Source organism: Schistocerca cancellata, chromosome 3 (genome assembly GCF_023864275.1).
Source record: "Schistocerca cancellata isolate TAMUIC-IGC-003103 chromosome 3, iqSchCanc2.1, whole genome shotgun sequence".
Lineage (NCBI taxonomy): Eukaryota > Metazoa > Arthropoda > Insecta > Orthoptera > Acrididae > Schistocerca > Schistocerca cancellata.
Window position 1 is genome coordinate 273917850 of NC_064628.1, and position 25275 is coordinate 273943124.

Genomic DNA, 25275 nt, shown 5'->3' on the forward strand with positions numbered 1-25275 from the left:
AAATGGTCGGGAGAGTTGGTCCTTGAGAACTGCGAGAGCCTCAGAATCTATCGCTTCCTGTGGTGGTAAATACAAAGGGCATACAGAACTTACCAGGGGTAGAGCAGAGTGGTGGCATAGGTTATCGACAAACACAGCTAACCCTCTCTTGGCCCTTTCCCCAGTCAGGTTATCCTTGCAATGAATGGTAAAGCCCTGCAACTCAAGGGGGTCAGTAGGCTTAATATATTTCTTGTAGACTGAAGCACAGGGAACATTCCTGTGCTAGGAGTTGTCATTCATTCACATGCTTCATTAACCACTCATGTTACACTGTAGTGTGGGGGCCATTTAACGGTGAAGTATTCCATTCACTTCGTCTCTCCACCTTACAGTAAATGCTGCAGCAGATGGAGGCTAGTCTGGAGGGCTATATCGTTGCTTGAGGGGGCTACGGATTCCATTGTCTCCAAAGCGAATCATTAGAACCGTCTAAATGAGGTCTACATGGTTCGAAGGTTTATAGCCTGTCTCCTTCTGTAGATGATGCTTCCCATTTGGTTTGACTGCCAGAGGAGGCTTCGTAGCATTGGAAGAGGGAGCACGGACCTGTTTTCTGGAGTCTGCATCTGATGTGTCAGGAGTTCTATAATGTCGGCAGTTGTGGCCTTTTCTGATGTTCTGTGAACAGCTCTGCACACGATCATTTTGACGTAATGGTGTGAAGAGGCATAATGTTGCATGGGAGTTCTGACCTCGAAATTTTTTAACACAATACACTCAGTGGTCAACCTTTTTCAATACTGTTCTCCTTCCTCATGTACGTCTTTTCAAAAGCTCGTCCGGCCCTGATTACATTTTAATGTATGACAACGTTGATCGCATCGAATTGCACAGATGGGGAGCTCTTAGATTGAGAGGATATTCGACGAATGAACTGGCCTAGCCTTTCTCCCGATCCAATGGAGCACGAGTGAGAAGCATTCGGGAGATGTACTGCAGCACATACATGTGCACCATCGACCATCCAGAAGTTCCCAGCTGTTCTAGTGGAAAAACGGAACGACCTACCGCAGTAACTCCGTATCAACCATATGGCCGGCATGGGAGCACGTTGCTGATCATGCATTGCCCTCCTTGGTTATCACACATCCTATTGATAACCATGTCCCAACCTATTTCATGTCAAGTGTCTTGGTGAATTCAGTACAATTATAGGCTTTGTACCAAAACGTTCTATACTACACAGTAGTATATATACTACAGCAGTTCTTCCAAAGTGTGGTCCAAGTTTTATTGAGTTACGTTTCTTGGGAGTGACACATCATGAGAAAGTTACTTCTGTCCTTACGTTTTGCATACCAGTGTAGCTGCCACTGCTAGACGTCACCTCTGCTAACAGCTACAGGCTGCGTATAGACCTGATGCTGCCGTGTGTCGAACTGGTGCCTTCCAGACGGGCCCCACCCATTGGTTGACTGCTGCGGATTCCAGGCCACCTAACCGCGAGTCCAGAGTCCACCACTGGGTCGGACCACGTGCTTTGTCGCCGCCTACCTTCTGTGGACACTCACTACTTCCGCTGCTCATCGCCGCTGCAATCCTCCCTGGGGTCGCTGATTCAACTCTGCGTGCTCCCTGCACTGAGCCACGCCCCTCGCCACAAAGTGTACCGGCTTCAGCAGACGACAGTGTTGCGGCAAACTCTGCATTGCCCCCCCCCCCCCCTGCCCTGGTGCTGACGGCGTGTGTCTGCCTCACCATGGCTTACTAGCCATTGTAATTTGTCCGAAAAGCCTGCTTGCCGTGTCCAGTGCCTTCTCCGCACTCCATAGCCGACGTGCGAACCTGGCAGCTGATTGTGCCAACACAACTGCAGTATCTGATGCAATAAATAATCTAGTGTTTCTCTAACTCTACTGTCTAATCGACGGGGTACCTGAGTTAACCACGATCCCCCTGCCCACTACAAAAGTCTCCAATTTCTGTAAACTTCTTCTAGATTGTAACTATTTCTTCTCTTTTACCTTTGGACTGAAGTAGAGCAGCTTCAATAAATAGTGTTCTTCCAAGAAGGGAGCCAATGAACTCGAAGGAGGAAATACAAGATGAGCAAATATGTTTTCGACGCAAAGCCATATTTTTTTAAACACACAGTACTTTATGCTGTCCGGAACCTAAGTCCACATATCATCTGGAAATGCTACTTTAATGAACTTCATATACTATGCACAATATTCGCAGCAGTTATTTTGGAAAGTAATTAGAGATTCATAAACCACTAATTGTTTGAACAGATACAGTGATCATTCAAATCAAAGGCATTTTGGAAGTTTTGTTTAGCTCCCCACTGAAAAAAAAAGAAAAATAAAACTGCGGTCTAAATTTACAGCACTCATATTTATTATATAGTTGACTTTTACACTTATAATAAATACCCGTTTATAATTTTAATTGTTGCGTGTTATATACACAGAATGTAGACATTTCAGTTGATGCATCAGGCGATGTGATAGGTGGCAAGAAACGATTACAATAACAACAATATTTACACAAATTTTACAATATATTATAGATTTTGGACACTTATAGTTTTTACTTTTTGGAGAGAGAAATTGACCCGTAAGAGATACGCCGATTCTTTGAAGCTGAAAACCTGTGCTTCCTGAAATTTTGAAAACTAGGAAGCGACCTTAAAACTGCGCAGTCTAAAAGCCAAATATGGTTTTGCACGTTGCAGCTCCAAAGAATCCAGCTGAATTCTGGTAACAAGTAAAATATTTCTTCCTCTCTTCTTTTATAATGACTAAGAGCTTGAAAACGCATATTCATGCCGTCTGAGTACTCATCCCTTAAGCGCTATGACAATATACGCAGAGGCGACCAACAGGAAGTTTATCTCACTATATACAGAAATGTTGTGACATTCACAGACTGAAGTGATAATTCCGGTTGTGCAGGCTATAACAACACGGAACACCGCCGGCAAGCTGAGAAGACTCACAACAGTTCACACAATCCAAACGGGAGTTAAATACACGATAAGACGTCTTGGGCCAATACGACGAGTTTCAGTTACTTTTCATAGGCTCATGCCTGATCTGGAATATTATTTACCTTGGACTGTAAAGAAAACTACCGAATTTCAGGAGCTTTTTTGTTGCATTTCTAAATGGTGTCTCCACGGCGTATATTGGACTCGGCTTTTATCCAACGCTCGTTTTCTAGCTTCTACAGTTTAAATTCAATATTGTGGCGAATTTTGTAAAGCTTCTAAACAGATGTGAAGCTTTGGAGTACACAAACACGAATGAAGCCACATTATCCAATAGAATACACAATTGTAACATCACAATTACATAAATATTTGTCATTAATTATCCACAAAAATATTTCTTATTTGAAAAAACACATATATGCTGCAAGGGCTAACTACGATTACACACATTGTACAGAAGGTGAGACAGGTTGTTCTGTTTTTCACGTATCACTGTAAAATTTTTGTTTTACACTCTACTTATTTAAGATGCACAATTCCTTGGTATAGTTGGTCAGTTTGTTTCTTCTTATTGGTCTGAAAAAAAAAGAAAATAGACAAATAAATTAGTCATAAAAATGACAATGTGGTAGAATTTTTTGGTATTTTATAGTTTGTAAATGGGTGGTTATACATCTGTATCTTCGAAATTTTACAGAAGGAAATTTTAGACAGGCTATTCCAAACACAGTTACAAAATTTGGAAAGTTCTGCACAGTTTTGAAGACCGTTTGGTGTTGTGTATATACCAGTATTAATTGAAAAATAATACTAATGACCACGGTAGCGGAGGGGAGCAAACAGCTTTTCTTGTAATGACTTACTACATAGCGATGGAAGAAGAGTTAAGTGAAAACAGTTATTGAAATATAGGACGGTAATTGAGTATGAGTCACATCTTTCAATAAAAACCAAGCAATGATTAAGGTGGCAACCGCTGCTCGTTATTGAAACAACTGTATATTTACATATCAAAGTACAGGACTGTGATTATTCCACTGCAGTCTATTTACAGTTTCGATTTTAATATCCGCACTGTATTACGACCGTATTCACCACAACAGCAGCAATATTTAGATTATAACTTGGTTTAAGCTCACACAGAATCACATTAGACTAAATTGATTACAAGTGTCAAAAACCTTGAATTATAGGAAAAAACAATCTTAGATTCGCGGAATAAAATATTACTGTAGATTGGGTGTTCCCAGACTTTTTGTCACTGTGAACCACTTGACACTCTTTAGAAATTTAGGCGTACCACTATAGAATGTTTATATTTAACAAACTCTGGAGGTGGGAGAGGACAGGCGCAGGGATGAGAAACGATACGGGGGAAAATTTTTCACCATCTTCCTCAGTGCTAACAATGCACATATGGATTTTGCGTCATGCTGATCAGTTACTATACAGGACAGAAATGTGACACATACAAGCAATTAGGTTTCGTGGAAGCACTTTTTACATTGTCGTTCATGTTCACAAGTGGCACTTACTTGTGAGAAATAATATGAAATTAAATTTAGGAGGTTCTAACACAATATTCAACGTATAAGGGGGGAGACATTTAAAAAATTTATTAAATTTTTACATCATAAATAATGTAAACCAGCTGTCTAAGAGAGTAGCAAACTGAACGTGAAGTATAGTAAATTAGAGTACTAAAAGAAAAATAATTCAGAATATAATCTGACTTCAACATCAGTAATTAATTAATTTTCAAATTTAGATTCTGATGAAAGAACATCTACATGTTTTACTTCGCAGCATGTTTTACTTTGCAGCATGTTGCCGTTTGTAGTCAGAGCTTCAAGGTCTGGCTCGATTGAGCTCAACTAAACTCCAGAGTCTTCTTCAACGCTAAGTCTCTTTCTGTGTTTATTTTTAATGTACAACACATGTAAAAATTAACAAATGGTAATAAAAATCGGATTGCTTGTTTGAAAAGAGAATGACATTCTGTTTTTGTTCCCATACAGAAAGAAACCAGAGTTTTCTTTCTAAAAGAATCTTCCTTTGAACTGTCGCGAGTTATGTCGATGGGAGTTTCTTTCGTGATGCTTCTTCGGGTACTTTTCCTGAAAATGAATTTCTTATCCAGCCATACAGTTTTTGTGTAGTCTTTGGGAAAGAGCTCTTCAAAACTTTCTTGAAGGACCCCTAAATGTAAAACAATGTCTGGAACTATATTTTTCGTGGGAACTAGTTCAATATCTTACAAAAATTATGCAATAGTATGGAACGGAAAAAGATATTGTTCAGTACTTGTGAACTAAAAAGAATCAACTTCCTTTTGAAAGGAGATACTTTGTTACCTGCTAAGAATGGTTTTGTGCCTCGTCCTTGTAGGCCCGTATTCAAAATTTGAAGCCTGTTAAGGATATCAGCTAATTAGGCGAATCACAGTAACCACTAATCAGACAAAGAATTCTGCATGTCTTTGTTCTTGTCACTGAGAAACATAAAAAAAACATAAAAACTTCGTACCTCAATTTAAAGATTCGATTTAAAGTCTTGCCATGAGAGAGCCATTTTACTTTAGTATGAAGCAAACTTTTAAATCTCCCATAGCTTCACACAACAGCGTGAATGACCGTGAGTTTAGAGCTCTTGCTTTGATGAAGTTTATAACCTCTACAGCCTCTGCCAAAACAAAATGAGGAGTTTATAGCATATTCTTAGAAGCCAATGCTTCTTCAGGTATTATAGAGTCTTAGAAGCCAATGCTTCTAAGTGTATTATAGATTTTATGTGCTACTTTCTTCACTTTTGCTTCAAACCCTATTAAGTACCCCGAATTTCATTTGCCCCCGTCTGTAAAAATAGCAACATATTTCTATCAATAAATACCTACATTTAACAAATAAAGGCCGATAATACTGAAAATGTTTTCTTTTGACTCAAGTGGTCTCCAAAGTAAAAAAAGAAAAAAAACCTCTTGTCTCATATCTTAATGACATCAAAATGTACAAGAACGAGTAGCTGCGTCATATTTGTGATTCTATACTCTCGTCTGTTTGAAGAGCGAAATAAATGCCCTTTTGCAGCTATAATAACAACGTTTCTTCAATATTTGAAGACTGCCTTCAGTTCACCTTTTTACCGTGTTGTTGCATAACGGAGCTTTATTTCTTTATGGCCCCCTTTTTCCACCAAAACTGCTTACACCATTTCTCTAGCCGCTGGCGGTAAGAGAAACTCACAAATCTGTGAGGTATTCCTTCCTTTGCAATTCCAAAACCAGTCACTTGTAACACTGTTATCAAGTCAGTATCGGTGTTATTAAAATTTGCCAAGCATTGGGACTCATTTTTACCAATCGGAGATTTTCTTTGAAAAAAGTCAATAGGTTTACGAACTAACTCAATGACAGAGAACTTTGACGATATTTTAAGAAAGAATGCTTCATGCTTTGATCTGAAAGTGTTCTAAAGAAACTAACGCATGGGGGGATTGGGCTACCACTGATTTCTGTACTGGCCTTTACTGTAAGTCCAAAGCGTAAGTAGTTTTCGTCATACTGGCGGTCAGATGTTGGTTTAGGTTCTTTAACTACTTCCTTGAAGGTAAAACGAACTTTCTGGTTTAAAAATAGCTTTATAGTTAACATAAAACACACTCACGTGTAAGCCACACAATAAAGTTAAACTACACATCAGAATCATTGTAGTCAAGAATGAGATGGCTGTAAAACGCATACTTCGGTTCCAAAAGCAATGTTTTTTCGTATCATGATACCATTTGAGGCAACGGCGAACAGAGCGACAGTAGCAACAACAAACCGTTCAGTGTGCGATGGCTGCAGCGCCAACATCGATTCGGCGCAAAAGATGGGGGCAGTTTCAAACCAACACAAAAATATCCGAATAACCACCAACAAGACCTGAAAAATATATCGCCAAAGAAAAAAAAATGAAGGCTGGGATGGGAAGGGTATAATCCGACCCATCTGCGTCCTGTATATAATCAAAAGCAAATATTCTGCGGTAAATCCATTTCAACATTATACAAACGTTGGTTTTATCGGTCATTTTTTTCACTTTCATTTTACTTTAAAAGTAAAGTAACAAGATATAATAATTTTACTTGTATCAGCATGTGTTTTGTTTAGTTGCACGCGTGCCATCTGAAACGTCCTCACGTATCACCTTTGGTATGCGTGCCACCATCTGGGAACCCCTGCTATAGATAATAATATTTGACTTAAACGAGAATTAAAATTTCTCAGCAAGGAATCGAAACTGAAGTAAAATTAAAAAGAAGAAATTACATACAGACATAATGAACAAGGAAAATTGATTATCATTTATCATTACGATGGGAAACGCAGGTTATGATTATTAGTATAGCAGACACATACACAAAATTCCTCTGAAGTTACGAAACAATTAAAATAATACATTATTGCAGAAAAATATTTCTTTACTTTGCAATACGGAGGAGTCTCTGTGAACGCCATGAGACTGGCAAGAAAAAATGAGTGTGATACGCGATTACAAGAACTCAGCAAGTGAGTTACCTAAGGCTCTGTCACCTCCATTCTCCAATTTCATACCTGCAAGTTATGCTCCTGTTAAGCCGAACAACGCAGCGGAGGGTTGGGTAACCAAACCAAGCGGGAAACAGTCGATGAACAGAGAGCATTTCGATTGCAACACGGCTTGGGCGTGGAAAACTTTCCTTTCCACAGCAGCAAAAGAAATGACCGTTATATTCTTGGGCTTAGTGAGACTCACAGGAGCAGAAGGGGCCATTTCATGACCCAAGGAAGGAACAATGTGTACATTCCATGGAGCAGTGACCAATGCAGAAACGGTGTTGCAATAGTTGTTCCCCGAAAACTGAAAAGCTGTGTTATCGGCTATGAGCACATTGATGACAGGATAATGTCTATTAAATTGAAAGTTTCTCCTATTAACTCAATATCCTTCGGATCTTTGCCCCTACAATCGCAGCATCGGATGAGGAGATAGACGAGTTCTAAGAACAACTGGAACAAGTCCTTAGTAAGATCCGTAACAAGCAACAGGTGACGGTTCAAGGAGACTTCAGTTCTGAAATTCGAGATACAGCCAAGACACCCACTTACAATCTGTGATTGTATCTTATGATCTCGGCGAGATAAATGAACCAGGCAGGTATTTACTAGATTTCTGTGTAACGTCATGACTGTCTGCAACATTATGTTACGATGTCACCCAAGACGACTGTGGACTTGGATGTCACCCGGTGATTGTATAAGAAACGAGACTGGCATCATCCTAGTGCGAAGACTTTAATCTTCGACAGTAAGATCTTTTCTGGAGCTGAGGGTGAAACTGATCACAATCTGTTGTCCATGAAAATGCGGATTAAAGTGAAATCCACCAAGAATAGCGCAGAAAGACAGCTAAGTCTAATAAACAAGGAAGCTCTTCGAGAATCTGGTGAGCTTGCAAGACCAGAACTCCACAACATCGGTCTTGAGAAGGAAGCACAAGAATCACAAACATGGGATCGAATGGACGTCGTTTCTTCGTCTCTCCAATATCAGAACGACCATTAAGTACTAAACATCCTCGGATATCATAGTCCGCACTGCATTTAATTAAAGAGAGAACCAATCCGAAGAAAATTCGTATCTGCGCTATCCGGGATCAAGACATAAATAAGAGTCTGTGGAAAGAAATACAACTGCCCCAACTACAGAAATATTGCTTTCATATCCCACGCTACCAATATTTTGCTCTACATCTTGAACCAGCGTTTAAAGCCGTACTGTAGAAAGGACAGGTTAAACTTCATTAACGGTTTCTGTGATGAGTTAGGTCACCATCATAATCAAAACCAAGAATATGAGCTCTTCAAGAAACTCAACATCATCACCGGTGAATTTAATCCTCGTGTGTCGGTGGTAGACGATGTGACTGGCAATCCTATCGTAGACAAGGAAGACACTGTTCAAAATGGTTCAAATGGCTCTGAGCACTATGGGACTTAACATATGAGGTCATCAGTCCCCTACAACATAGACCTACTTAAACCTAAGTAACCTAAGGACATCACACACATCCATGCCCGAGGCAGGATTCGAACCTGCGACCGTAGCAGTATCGCGGTTCCGGACTGAAGCGCCTAGAACCGCACGGCCACCGCGGCCGGCGAAGACACTGTTGCAAGGTGCAAACGATGCTTTGTAAATATGGTTCTCGGCTGAGACGTCGCATGGTACTGTGTAAAGTTATAATCGAGAATTAAAAAACAATACGGACAGTCAAGCAGAACTTACATTGTAACTTACAGTCTTACACAGAGAGATAGAGAAAGCCATTCATCATCTGAAGAACTATATGTCGCCTAGTCTAGACAGTATGTAGGGGAAGATCATCAGAGAAATGGGGCAGGAAGGTGCTGACGTCTTGGGTTCATTGTGTACAAGAATATGGGAAACTGGGTGGTGGCCGTAAGATTGGTCGAAGTCTCTCTTCATCCCTCTACATAAGGTGGGGTCAATCTGGAACTGCTCCAACCACCGAACTATTACTTTCGTTTCCCATGCTAGCAATAATTTGCTCTACATCTTGAACCAGCGTTTAAAGCCGTATATTCAGCCTCACATATCGACAGAGCAAGCAGGTTTCCTTGAAGGAAAAGACCTCGTGAACAGATTCTCAGGATACAACAAATAATCGAGAAATCGTCAGAGTTCTGTGTTCCTGTTTTCTTCTGCTTCCTTGACTACAGGAAAGCCGTTAACTGTGTTGCCAGGAAAAAGTTGTGGCAGGCGCTAACAGATTTCGGTGTCTCACCATACCTGGCAGCAATATTCAGAAATCTATACAATAATCACCTCTCGGCTTGTTTCATATCTTTAGTATATCAAAAGTTGTCAGGCAGGGCTGTGTTATGTCCCCTCAACTACACAACTTCTATGCAGAACATATCACTAGAAATGCTCTTAATGGCTGGACTAAAAACATCTCAACTATTGTTAGAACTAGTAATAACCTCCGATTTCCCTATGATATCGTGCTTTTAGCCAGAATAGAAGGTGAACTGGTTGAGCACCTAACAAAGAAAAAGGGCAATAGTCTATTATGTGGATTAGACATCTGTCTAGGCAAGTCCTAACTCAGATTGATAAAAGGAAATGGAAGTTGTATATTCTTTCATCTATCTTGGGTCAACCATCGGGGACATGGGAAGCTGTGAAGATACGATGAGAAGACTCATCGCTCTAGAGGCACCAATATCTGACAGGACAGAGCGATGGCGAACATCGCAAAGATCCGGCTTGTTGAATCACTTGTGTTTTCCGTTGTCTTTTACATTTGAGAAACATGGACCTAAAGGCCAGAGACAAGCAGCGTATTGATGCATTTGAGCTCTGATGCAGGCGCAGGATACTGTGCATAAAATGAACCGAAAGAAGAACAAATGTGTCAATTATTGAAGTACTTGATATCTCCGGGCGCCCTTCTTTTCGTTTCAACCAAAATATTCTCCAGTTCTTTGGCAATTTTGTGAGAAAAGATGCAGAAAATCTAAAGGAAATAATCGTGGAAGTAAAGATCGAGGGAAAGAGACTGAGGGGAACACCAGCGAGCAGGTGGACACATCAAATTATCTACAGTCTACCTCTTCAGCAGACTCTAAAAGTAGCTGGTAACCATCGAGAATGGAGACGTTTGGTTTGGTTCATGGGGTCACAACGTTCAGCAGTGAGCTTAAGATCTTGTGGTGATGACATAGTTATACGTTCTCTGTTTCTCATTTGTTTTGTCACATAGCACCTATTGGTATCGAAACTAACATGATTATGTGTAGATGGTATGCATTAATTTATCTAATTATTGGGATAGCAGTCAAAAAACGATTGTAACTGAAGTCACACTAAAAATCGCATACTATACTGCAGACTAGCATTGTAATTTGGCGCTTTGTAGTATTGTCACCTGATGGAGAAAATTAAGACTTTACAAGAAAGTAGAAAATAAAACAGGAACGACAAGAATCGAAGATGAGTTACGATGGTAGTGACGGACGATTGTGTTCTTTCCTGCACTGTGAGTACTGCTGACTTTTACCCAGGGAGCAGCTTGCTTCATCCCAGAAGCAACTGTTTAAAACGTAGAGGAAAAGGCGAAAATTAAATTAGAAAATACACCAACTTTGCTCCTTCATTTTAGTCTCTTATAACCGAATCGTGATATTTATTTTCAAGTACATAAATTTTATATGATAGTAACATTAGTTCCTAGTAAAAAGCATTATTATTTGGTGTCGAGAGTGCGATTTCATACATTTTGAGTAACTAGATATGTTAGCAAATGGGTAATTGTATCGATAATATCAAATTAAATACCGTATACGCTTATAAAGCAACAACTGTCAAAGATGAAAATTTTTAGTGTGGCACGCTAAAATTCTTATCAAAAACTTGATCTGTAAATACATTAATTTCAGACTGTTTTCTAGTAGATACTGCGAAATAGGGAATAAATCATTAATGACTCCACAGACACAGGTGTTCGTGCCGTCATAAAGGTTTTGTGCATTTCAACAATCGATTAACACCAGTGAACGAAATAACTCTGCACTGGATATTTATGAGAGAAGTTGATTTCCAAATATGACTGCCGGGGACAATTGAGATATCCATAATACTCAAAGTGCATAGTTAGAAAAACAAGGAGATCGTATTTCACAAGAAAACGTGACACTGTTCAACACGATGTTGCATAAAATGCAGTGAAATGCATAGGTGAATTCATGACAGTGTATCATGCACATTTATGTAAGATACTATGACAGAGGAATGAGGCTTTAATGGTACTAAAGAAAATTTACTTGTTTTTATGAAATTAGTTTATCCCAAGTTTAATATTCTGTAGCGCATCAGGCACACCAGCACAGAATTTTGAAGCGAACATGAGCTGAACGTGGACCTTCGTTGAAGATAAATCATTTTACTTTGTTGTAGGAATCGACAAGATGGTCGTTAAACCGCTTATTGTGCGTGGAGATGTACGAGCTAACGATTCGTCTGAAGTGATCTACTCGTAGCTGAGGAAGGTACTTCGAGATGGTGAGACAGAAATTTATTCCAGTTCTCTTTAGAATATAAAATGTTTGTAGCACCGTTGATTACGCTTCGCAAACATCTCCCAGCACGTCTGAGTAATGGAGCCGCCAACAGCTGGTAAAAGCATCGCTGCTTTCCGTTTGAATTAATGAGTTTATTCTCGTTTATTCATTAGACACGAGTCTACTAAGATTGTAACTGGTTTTTGAAATAAAGGTTTGTTTTGTGCCTGTTAAGGAAACTAATGTTTACTTACCCCCCAAAAACTAATTCTAGAAATCTGTTTCACGTGCTTAAGAGAGCTGTGCGTGAGATGACAGACAATGAATAGAACTAATGAGTCCGTGTAGCGATGTAGGACGAGACGAAATGACTCCGTTTAAAATGTAACCGTATGCTCTGTTCAGTTCACTGTGTATAAGAAAAGCAAAAGATAGTTTTTTTACACCATGGCTAAGTTTCATTCAGAATGTGCGTCACGCTGTTAAAGAGATGTGTTCACCAACAACACCATTGTTTACCAAGAAGGTGGAAAAGCGTAAATATGGGAAAAAGAAGCCGTGTGTTGTAACAGAAGCCTGTAAAAATTCAGAAAGGATGAAGTGAGTCAGTTGTGAAAACTGACGATGATTCTGGTACGTATCGAATTTGTAGATACATTCATTTTTAGGTTCTCTTTGGCGGGTTGGGTCAGCTTCAAACTATGCATTCTCGCATAGCAAGAGCTTTCGTGAAATCAAGATAACTGAAACTGAGTTTCAACACTAGCAAAATTTTTAACGCGGGGTGTACTCAGATTGTAAAAATTAGATTTGTGGTCTCCATGAATGCTCATATTATTTATTCTTAGGATCATTAAAACCGAGCTATGCCTCATGAAATTTCATTCAACAATTTTATAGGGGACTTTTAGATGGAGTTGTTATGTGCATTGAACGTAATATACTGACAAGTAATTAACTTCCATCAGAAAACGTTGCATTGTTGCCAATGCTAAATTCAAAGCTGACGGTGACAGAGAATCTATTTATTTGGACATATACTACGCACAGAGCAATCACGTGTAGACTGCAGACTGATTACTGTCGGGCACGCTCAGTACTTACTATTTTCACCACAAAACCCTTCTTCTTAATTTCAAACCATTTCTGGCAACGTACGAGTATTGCGCAATTGTCTTAAGTCTTTTAGTAATTTTCCGTTAACACTTCTCACCTGTAATTGTGTACCTCCCCATCACTAACAATGAGTAATACAAAGCGCTTGTCCTATATGTCGATGGTCCTACAACTATTTTGCCAACTTCACATCCTTTAGTGGATCCTTAAGGTATACGTTCAGAGCAGGAAGAGAACTGCTTCTAGGAAGGATACTTTAGTAATCACGCTGTGGCACACTGTTTTAATCTATAAGAAATTTTATACAGTCTACCACACTCAAATGAATTACACATTCAAAGCGAAAAATAAACCTTAAGCTGCATGCAGCTTATCCTTCTCTCTGTACCTTCAGTCATGAAGAATAGTGACAAGGTTCCCGTTGGGTCACAACGGAAGGAGTGGCTGATTGATATTGTGAGGTTATTCATATGACTCTGCTAGCCCACACTACAGGAAGAAGCGTAATGTTACTTTTTAGATCCCATACCAATATAATTTTCGCGAGTATTGATCCCTTTGGAGCCAGTGCATCAGATTGTTAAATATCGAGTTGGCCTTGTTTATTCCTACAGTTAATTTTGGAACTAGTAAATAATAAATTTAAATCGTTAATGCATCCACAAGACTAAGTTTTGGTATTTTTCCACATATACTATTCCGTTCTTCAGTTTTGCCCACTGTAACTATTTGCTTTAGTGTCCTGGTACCATTTGGAATGGAAATGTTATTTAAAAACTTATTAACCATTTATCAACCGTCTGTCCTCAGAGGCCCTTCGGTGGTGTTTCATATCTTCCTTGTTAGTACCAATTCATTTTATTTTAATGAAATTGTACTACTTTTCCTAATTTGTCAAGTTAGTCATAAATTTGTCGAAAACTATAACATTTTACCTGCAGCTTCGTGTTAAACTGTTCGTGCACGTTTTTTCCCGTCACGGACCTCGCAGGTCCGTGGAGTTAGAAGCAATATTTCAACAACTAGATGTCTACCTGGACAGTGTCTGTTACGCCATTTGCCATTTTTGACTCACGCTGTTGTTCTTTCAGTGTTCAACGGTCCTCCTTCCGATAAGTACGTGTCTACTCTGGTGTATTATGTCATAACAGTTGTTTTGCAAACGGAAAATGTTACGGAGAAAAGGACTATCGGAGGAGTAGGTAAGAGAATTGTTGGAGCAATCGTCTGATTCTGGAAACCCATCTACTGAATGTGAATCTTCTAGTGACAATGCTAAAAAGGTACAGGTCGACGACAGCTCAGAGTTAGACGAAGATGATGATCATGAAGAATCCCTTTACTGAGATGAGAAGAACATTTTAGAGCTAATTCTGTTGAGTGTGACTTACTGTTTTCTCTTAATGGAAATGAAATATTCCTGATCTGATAGGAGGAGTAGACCGGGCTGTATTGAAAGACGACCAAGGACCTACGAGATATTCGATCAGGGACTGTGATAATGAAGCATCGTGTTTTATGTTGTTCTTTCGGGTACCCCTCATTGTAAAAGTGTGTATGTGGACCATCAAGGAAAGTCGAATACTTTATGAGGGCTGGGTGGATATATTTATATGTATAAAATGATAAATTTTCTTTGTCTTCTGATCTTGACTGGCGTTTACTAGCCTAGCAATACAGATATCAGTACGCTTTGGAATGATGGGTATGGCCGACCACTGTTCAATGAAATTATGTCTCGTAGCCGATTCTATGCTATTCTGAGGATGTTGCGCTTCGATACTGCACCAACCCAACCCGGCGTGAACAGAGGTCAAGTGACAAATTGGAACCAATCAGAGAAATTTTTGAGATGTGGGAAATTACTCTTAAGCATGCCTACATTCCGGGATGGTGCGTGACAGTGGATGAGCAGTTGGTCACACTTCGAGGTCGCCGACCATTTCGACAATACATCCCATCAGAACCTAGTAGACACGGAATAAAGTTCTGGGCAGTTTGTGACAACGCAAAAACCTGCTACTGGAGGATTAAAGTGAATTTGGGGAAGTAGGAAGGAACTTGGGAAGAACGTTGTGAAAACTCTGGTGATTGAACTTGGAAAGTCTGGGCGTAACATCGCCTGTGATAATTTTCTTACATCTCTTGATTTTTGATTTAGCTCATTATTTGTTGGCAGAAGATCTGACACTAGATGGTACTATCCGAAAAAAACAAAGGTAAGCTACCTGCCTGTTTTACTACAGCTACAGGACGTGAAGTAAACTCTACATTATTTGGTTTTCAACCAGATGTGATGACAGCCTCTTATCTTCCTAAGAAAAAGTTGTTACCGTCCTTAGCTCTCTTCATCTCCAGCCAACAGTGTTACCATCACGAGTAAAGAAGCCGGAAAAATATATTGAGTTCCAAAGCCAGAAAGCGCGGCGTTAACTCCATGGATCGGAAGAAGTGTGCTACAGTTAGAAGAGAAAAACAAGGCGTTAGCCGTTGGTGGTTTTCTTCAACATGATCGATAAGTGTAATGAACGCACACATAATTTGGATGATACTGCCTACCAATAAAAAAAAAGAGATCTCTGACTTCCATAATCAATTTGGGAAAGCAGCTAGCAGGGTTAAAGGATGAAGAAAGGGCAGTGAAACCACCAGCTAAGAAAAGAAGAAGATTTGCATGTTGTGTAGAGAAGAACGATAGAAAAAGTCAAGTTACCTGTTATAAATGCGCCAAACGTGTATGCTCAAAACATTTTGTTATTGTCTGTAGACCCTGAGCACATTTTCAGTAAGAACAAAAGATACCAGTAAAAGTATATAAATTGTGTTTAAAATGTAAACTTTAAATATAAAAACTTATTTTAACTTTATTTATACAAAGTATTTATGCCTGAAACGTCCATTCACCTCATAGGTAGTAACAATAGTGTCAATTTATGTCAGTTTAAACAACACGGGCCTGTGAAGCCAAATTGATAGTCAGCATTATATGGGCGTTTTGGTAAGCAGAGGATTAAAGACCATATTTTCCAAAATAATATTTTGACTTTAGTCAGGCACAGGAAAAGATTATTGCATTTCATTCAATACATCGTCGAATATTTTCAAAATTATTCCTCTGTAGCAATTAAGTCACAGGGAATTACGAACCTTGTGGTTGTGTCTTTATCACTGATATTCATCTGTAATATTATTTGCCTCTGCACCTCATTCCTGTATTACAAAATGTTCACTACATGACAAGAAAAAGTGAAGCACCCAGAAGACATGGTCAGATATGCATGGATACCATTGGTTCGTATGCAGTTCTGTATGTCAGGTATAGCGGCCACCGGAGTTCAAGAGTGTTGTTCGTGTTTAGTGTTGTTACGATCCTGGTAACGTATATAAGGAACTTGAAGTTGTCGGACAGTTGTGAGAGACAGCATTATCGCCATGTGACAGTTTGGAAGGTGCCTAACCGCCGGCCTCCATTTGACCAGCTCGTCGAATTGTGCAACATGGAGACTGGTGGGACATACGGCTGAGGCAGTGGTCCAGTGTTGCACTGCATGTGAACGTGAGAGCAGTCATATTCGACTTCATGTTTCCGGCTGACCGCGTATGACGTCCACAAGGGACAATTGCAGTATTGTGCACCAAGCACGTCATAACCCCTTGTAACGTAGCAAATTATTGCGGGATAACATTCATTGCAGTAAGATACGCAGACGTGGAGCCGGTGGCTGAAAGGAGGCTGCAGAACTGTGTCTTAGCGATGACTCATAGCACAGCTGTCGCTACGAGCCCGCGCGAGAACGGGCTACCGTGTCATCTAGTACGAATGTATATTCATACCCCCTACGAATCTAAATAAACTGTAGTAAATATTATCCAGTTGGTTTAAAACTTGGTATACTACTTTTTGTTATTCAGTAGAAGATCTATTTAAATTGTGACTTTTTATCTGTTATAGTTTCGGAGATTGAAAAAAATTGCTTAAAAGTCATGAAACCGACACTCAGTTTACAAATCTTTGTTAGCAATAATAACATTTGGTCTTTTGTTATCATTTGAAATCATTACCAGAATTTTCAGGACATAAAATAATTTAATGGGACTTTTTCGTTTCAAAAACTTTAATTACTTTGCATTTCTTAGTACAAAATTAATGAAAAATTAATATTCGGTTATTATGTTGTTGTGTGAATAAATAGGAATGAATGAGAGTGTGTATGTGGGGCATACGTTAAAACTCAATATTTTTTTCTGTAAACTTGTCGAAATTTGACCGTGGGAAAGATGTATTGTACCCACGTCGCTGATGACGAATGTAGAGGTGTGTGTGCTTTTGTAAAACAGCAGTCAGAATATCAATTGGAAGTGTAATCGGTTTCTAAATTAGTTTAAAGATTATTTTTCGTTTCGATCTATTTTATTAAACATTATACTAACATTTGCATTTTGGAATGACGTAAATAACTTTCTGAAGAGTGATTGGCTTAGGAAAGTTTTGCCGCGAGGATGATCTAGAAGGATCATCCTGATTGGTCAGTCAGACTGATCAGCCAATCAGAATTTAGAGGTTCCCGCATACCGAAAGTAGACAGGCAGAGAGTGGGTTAGCACCGGGAGAGTCGCTCGCTAGCCATCGGACGTGAAAGGTCATGTTAGATGTCACGGTGAAAATTATCTGTAAAATGAAGATTTGTGGAGTTCGTTGCGTTTAGGACTAGTCGTAACGCGGTAGAGTGAAGTTTGATGTGTGAGTCTATTGGTTGAAGAGTAATGAGCGTGAGAGATTTTGGCCTCTATTGAAAATTCCGCCTGGCATATTTCGCATATCATTAAGGAATAATTGGCGAGCATTTCTTTTATAAAAGCCCACTGACACAACCGAAAGTGAAACTCACTTATAATAGTGGATCAGTGACTGTGAGATCGCGTAATCAATCTGGTCGAACTGATACCGAAACTGGCTGCTTTTGCGTGTGGAACCTGTAGTTGTGACTGTGAATTGTGACTGACAGAGTCGTATATCACTAAAGAAGGACTTGGTAGCCATTTCCTTCTGCTTTCTAAGCAATAAACATACTGGAATTGGAATTTTCTGACGCTTATTTCAGTCACAATTACACCATATTACCGCCCGTAATCTAGATAAATATGAACCTGCAGGAACTTTTTTTCACTATTAGAGTTACGCGGCCTCAGCGGGATAGGTACACAACGATGCTTTTTCGCTAGTAAGTACCTACGATTGCAAAGTGAAGGGACGTCGAGCGGAAGCCGTACTGAGGTAGGTGGACATTTTAATAAGAGCAGTACGACCCACATGAGGTGAGTAATGGGCGCTGTGCAATGTTCTGTGTCGTCCTGCATTACTGGTCAGGAGCTAGCAGCAGGTGGACTAGGGAAAGACTATCCCATGCTTAGGCTGCCATTAACACCACATAACACAACGGCTGCATTTTTCGTGGTACCATGACCAGGAAGCACGGACTACTGATGACTGGCATCACACCGTGTTCAGCAATGGACTGCGGTTCTACATTGTCCTCGATGGCCATCGTTGGCGACTACAATGGCGACCTCGGGAGGGGCATAGCGTTGTTACTCCAGGCATCATTTTGGGGGCAGCCACCCGTTAAGACTTCAGGTCGTGGCTGGTAGTATTTGAGGGAACTCTCATTGCACAACGGTACGTAAAGGACACCTACATCGGCAGATGTTACCTTTCGTGCTACAATAACGTGGTGCCGTTTTGTGACAGGGTAATTCTCGTCCACACACGTCTCTATGAGCTGTCTGCATGATGATGAAGTACCCCAGTGGCCCGCACAATCCGCTGAAGAATCTCTGTTAGGACGTGTGTGGGACCAGCTACGTCAACACCTCCCACTGCCTGTATCCAGCATATCAAGGATTATGTTGAGGTTGTATCTCATTCTTGTTTTCGAGTTGCTGACAAATACGTTTTTACTTCTTCTTAACCAGACGTGTGTTGCTGAACTTAGCATCATTAGTACCAGTGTTTTTTTATTCATTTTCTTTCAATTAAATAACAACAAAGTTTCTCTTCACTATCTGTACCTATAGCTGCTTTCATATTTTAAGAAAAGTGCTCACAAATTTGGAAACAGAAGATAAAATTTTCAACGTCATACCACTCATTACCAAGTAAGCTCAACCAAAAATTCCTAAACACTAGAGCAGAACACCATAAAACAGTTCTAAATATAAAGTACAACAGAATCTCTCTTTTACATTATGTAATACCCAAATTTATACAAGGAAATGTAAACCGTGTGTCAGCTGCTGTTCATTTTATAACAAGCAAGAATGGCTAAATTGGCTGGCTGAATCATGTGTAGATCCCATGAAACAGGAATCAATGCAGAACTACTCAAAACTCATCTAGAACTAGAGAGTCGCATGAAAATCTCCGAAATATTTTACGAAATCATGAATACTGTCAGAAAAACTACAGAAACACAAATAAAATTATAATGGGAAAAAACAACAAGAAAAAGTAAACAAACTTTTGAAAGAAAATAGTACCATAAATGTAAGGAGGCAGACAAACTACACATTAAACTGTATAAAATTTTGGTCGACCTTACTGGCATATACCTCACGAACTAAGAAGCAAATCTGCAAGATAAAGGACCTAAACACATGGTTCTCAGAAACAATACACACAAAACAATGGAAAATTTTAACACAGAAAGTGAATACATAATAAAACTACAAGAAAATAACTTGAAGTTCTATGAGGATGCAGGAGAGTCAGTTGCAGTGTAAATTAGATGAATTATGAAGAAAAACAGTAACATTTGGTCAGGAACAAAAAATAGAAGGAGAAAAAAACATTCAGAAGAATTATGAATAAACTTAGAAACAGTAAAGGTCTCATCACAAAAGCAGACAAGGGCAACACTGTGGTCATAACGAAACAGGAAGAATACAAAAACAAAACCGTAACTTTTCTAGAAAACGGTGATAAAGTAAAAATAACTAGTGATCCAACAGAAACATACGAAAAAATAAGTAGCTGCTTCTAAAAAATATCCGACACATACTGGCAAAACAGAAAATGAATGGCTGAAACAAAGGAACTCCAACGTACACACTCTAAACAGAGTACCAAAAACCCACGGGCACGAAAAATCGATACATACAGTTGGAAATTCAGAAGTGCACCTGCATCTCACCTAGCCGGATGCCTAAAACTCATACATACTTGCAGGAACGTTAAGCATACACTAGCAACAGAAGCAAGCAACACATCAACATACCCACAACACCAACATCACTCAACATCACATCCATCTACATCAATATTCACATGATGGAAACCATAAACATCATGAAATAACAATCAGAATACTAGAAAGACTTTTGAAAGTATCACCTAAAAGAAATAATGAACACTTACAAAAAGATAAACTTCCGTTGGGGTCACCACTCAATGGATTTCTCGCCAACATCTTCCTCAATGACATTGAGAACAAAGTATTTGAAAGCATCGTAAGAACCAACAATACAGGGTAGTATCTTGAAACCACTATCAAGATGATATCAAAAGCCTTCTAGATGATACACCCAGCTGCATCGAACAACTCTAGAATCCGAAAGTAAAATCCAACCAAGAAAGAAAAATAAAAAGTTAGGTTACCTTGACCTCACAATCCACAGACACAACAACCAACCTCTATTTTCCTAATAGGGAAGGTCACCACCACCAGCACAGCCATGCACGAAAACTCAGTCCACAGAATTTTTACGTATTCTGAATAGGAAAGATGTAACAGAGGTACAACGAAATCGGGGTGGGCATTATATCACTGCACAAATTGTAACAGCTGATGTAAGTTACTTGTCTGTAATAAAGTGAAAGATTGAGGACGAATAACAGTTTTGTAATCAGCAGACGTCAAAATCGTCAAAAACAGTAGACGCTGAGAAGAGGGCGGTTATAATTAAAATTTAGCTACTTGAACAGGTGTGGACGGAAAACAATTTACTGTATGGATACACAACATGATAGGAAAGATGTTCAGACTATACACTGCAGGATTTGCATTGTTTATTAATGTCATGACTTGCCTTAGGCGCCGTTAGTAGTACGGAGTCGCAGTGTTGAAACATAAGCGTCACTGTGAATTATAGATGCTGACGGTCCTCATGGGTCTGGACATGTTGAGCAGGGCTTTAGTCGTAAAGCTATTTTATCAAAATAATAGAAATATCGATATTAGATTAACACGGAGACGTCCACGTTCGACACCAAATTGTAGAATATGGTTCGGAAGTTCGAATTAACTGGCTATTTGGGAATTATTCCTGGGGAAGGCCGAAGGTCAATTGCGCGACAAATTGTTGATGAAGATACTGTTGCCGTGACTGAGAACGATGGGCGTTATGTGCGATCTACAAGCAGTGCACGAGATGTATCAGGACAGCTAAACGTTCCATGGCTCACCATTCGAAAAGTGTTATGAAAATTATGAAATGGTGCCTCTAATGCAGTTCCATGACTTTGTCAACTCAGATGGTCGTCACAGAGAGCAACATTTCCAACCTGGGGACGTAAACCTGGTATCCAATTAACAAATGTGACCCTCTTATAAGGAACTTAAAATGTATTTTCTTCAATGGTCTATTCGTTTCTTTCTCACCCGTATGTCTTTACAAATCTTTCCACGAAGTTTCAGTGTCCTACGATCACTCGTTTTTCATGGTGGCCACCTCAGGTAACGAAAGTTTAATTATAACCATCCTATACATCCCTAGCTGCCACCACTTTGAAACCAGAATTCGGAATTGATACTTTCGAACATGAAGCATCACTATTTCCTCTTTCGTGAAACCACGAGTAGTCGCTACGTACCTGTTGTCGTAATGTGCGTGACGTAGAGCTCATCTGGTAAGACAGTCCGCGCCACAATCGCACCATCTGAAACAGAAGAAACCCACAAATTTGTTTCTGCAACAGCCAATACACATTTATGCGGCAATGTTGCCTTATATAACTGCGTAGGCTTCCGTGGCCAGAGGCAGTCGACAGAAGAGTTTAATGGGTATGGTACCGCGTCATATTGTACAAAACTACTGCTGGAGAAAACCAACGTTTCGGACACGGTTGCAGCGGCCTTCTTCTGGGTCTACAGGTGCGTTCTAGCTATACAGTGACCCTTATGTTTTGTTATTGCTGTTCACTGCGCGTGCCATTACGTCATAAATTTGAAAACGTAGTTCATTTCACTGGTCACTTCAGGAAGAAGGAGAGGAAACTTTATTTTAGTAGGTTACTGCGGTGGAGGGACAGCGTAACATCTTTTGTCTATTGGCTCTTGTATTATGTGTCCATGAGTGGTGGTCACCTGCGAATGAGAAGTTGGCTCCTGTTTACCAGGTGCTGGATGTCGGCATCGCGGGGCAGTTACTCGCCGGTGGTGCTCACACCTTCTGTTGACAGTGCGGTCTGTTGGGCGGGCTCTGATAGCTGGCAGCCAAAGTGGGGTAAACCTCTCCATTCATGTTCTTAGGGTGTTTAAGTATTTCGATGGCCTCTCTGATTTTGCGTTTCGTCATAGCCGGCTGCTTAGCCAACACACAAGCTTCGCTGAATTTTATTTCTTTTCCGCAATCTTGCTCATGTTCTATCACTGCTGATTTGTTGTGTTGCCCTAGACGAATATGTTTCCCAATGCGCGTTTCTATTGGCCTGTCATTCTCGCCGATGTATGGCTCTCCACTTTCACGTGCATGAATTTCAAAAGGAATTAAAATTGCTGAGTTCACCTGTCCCTAGAGTTAACACTACTTAAGCTAACTTAAACTTAGAACAACATACACAGCCATGCCCGAGGGAGAACGAACCTCAGGCGATTCTGCTTAGGGAAGGTACACGCTTCACATTTTACTGTCGTATTTGCTTGGATTAATTATCAGATATAAAATGTTCTTTAGACCATGTAATTCTTCAGAGAAAAGTAAAACTATGTCCTCGTAAACTTTATAAATAGTCTGTAGTAAATTGGTATATATAAAAATTTGTTTATTGTTTCAAGAAAGTCTAATAACTCTGCATCCGTCAAAATGATGGGTTGGTCCTTCTAGATAGACTATAATCCCCGGTTCTTCTATTGTATTGCAGTCGTTTAAATGTTGGACATTTCGTGACAGTTTTACTTTTGTTATATGTCGCCTTCACGGTGTTCCCATTTTAATAATAAGTAGTGTAAGTAGGCGTACAGGACTCAGGAATCAACTGATCTTATGTACTGGCATTGTTCTACACTCCTGGAAATTGAAATAAGAACACCGTGAATTCATTGTCCCAGGAAGGGGAAACTTTATTGACACATTCCTGGGGTCAGATACATCACATGATCACACTGACAGAACAACAGGCACATAGACACAGGCAACAGAGCATGCACAATGTCGGCACTAGTACAGTGTATATCCACCTTTCGCAGCAATGCAGGCTGCTATTCTCCCATGGAGACGATCGTAGAGATGCTGGATGTAGTCCTGTGGAACGGCTTGCCATGCCATTTCCACCTGGCGCCTCAGTTGGACCAGCGTTCGTGCTGGACGTGCAGACCGCGTGAGACGACGCTTCATCCAGTCCCAAACATGCTCAATGGGGGACAGATCCGGAGATCTTGCTGGCCAGGGTAGTTGACTTACACCTTCTAGAGCACGTTGGGTGGCACGGGATACATGCGGACGTGCATTGTCCTGTTGGAACAGCAAGTTCCCTTGCCGGTCTAGGAATAGTAGAACGATGGGTTCGATGACGGTTTGGATGTACCGTGCACTATTCAGTGTCCCCTCGACGATCACCAGTGGTGTACGGCCAGTGTAGGAGATCGCTCCCCACACCATGATGCCGGGTGTTGGCCCTGTGTGCCTCGGTCGTATGCAGTCCTGATTGTGGCGCTCACCTGCACGGCGCCAAACACGCATACGACCATCATTGGCACCAAGGCAGAAGCGACTCTCATCGCTGAAGACGACACGTCTCCATTCGTCCCTCCATTCACGCCTGTCGCGACACCACTGGAGGCGGGCTGCACGATGTTGGGGCGTGAGCGGAAGACGGCCTAACGGTGTGCGGGACCGTAGCCCAGCTTCATGGAGACGGTTGCGAATGGTCCTCGCCGATACCCCAGGAGCAACAGTGTCCCTAATTTGCTGGGAAGTGGCGGAGCGGTCCCCTACGGCACTGCGTAGGATCCTACGGTCTTGGCGTGCATCCGTGCGTCGCTGCGGTCCGGTCCCAGGTCGACAGGCACGTGCACCTTCCGCCGACCACTGGCGACAACATCGATGTACTGTGGAGACCTCACGCCCCACGTGTTGAGCAATTCGGCGGTACGTCCACCCGGCCTCCCGCATGCCCACTATACGCCCTCGCTCAAAGTCCGTCAACTGCACATACGGTTCACGTCCACGCTGTCGCGGCATGCTACCAGTGTTAAAGACTGCGATGGAGCTCCGTATGCCACGGCAAACTGGCTGACACTGACGGGGGCGGTGCACAAATGCTGCGCAGCTAGCGCCATTCGACGGCCAACACCGCGGTTCCTAGTGTGTCCGCTGTGCCGTGCGTGTGATCATTGCTTGTACAGCCCTCTCGCAGTGTCCGGAGCAAGTATGGTGGGTCTGACACACCGGTGTCAATGTGTTCTTTTTTCCATTTCCAGGAGTGTATCTCTTCCTGAAACCTGATAGATGCAGGACGACGAGAAACTGTTTAGAGTGCAGGAATCGTTTTTGCCTCTGCACAAAATTTCAGTTGGTCGCATTTAGGAGGTATATCTCTTTCTGTGTTTGATAAACCAGTCGTTTTGTATGTCTGTTTTGTACACATAACGAGAGCTCGACGGCCACCCACGAAAAAGTCGGCGGTTAGGCGCAGTGACTGATACGGGGCTCTGATCAATGACGTCGGCGGACGCAGCCCCGGAGCTAAATTGCCCCGCCATTTGGCCACGGACGCGGGCCCTGGATCGCTGATTCATGGCTAATCCTATAAATAAGCCCCGAAAGGGAATCAGCGCGCAGATCTGGAGAAGGTCGCCGCC

General features: G+C 40.8%; 1 long non-coding RNA gene across 1 annotated transcript in view; it reads right to left on the minus strand.

Annotated features, from left to right (window-relative positions):
- Positions 1 to 2377: 2377 nt before the first annotated feature.
- LOC126176695 (uncharacterized) overlaps positions 2378 to 25275 on the minus strand; it is a 35849-nt gene continuing 12951 nt past the window's right edge. Inside the window, exons 2-3 of the long non-coding RNA XR_007535648.1 lie at positions 22068 to 22133; positions 2378 to 3553 (exon numbers count right to left, since the gene is read on the minus strand). This is a non-coding gene — a long non-coding RNA (uncharacterized LOC126176695). The remainder of the gene's footprint in view (positions 3554 to 22067; positions 22134 to 25275) is intronic.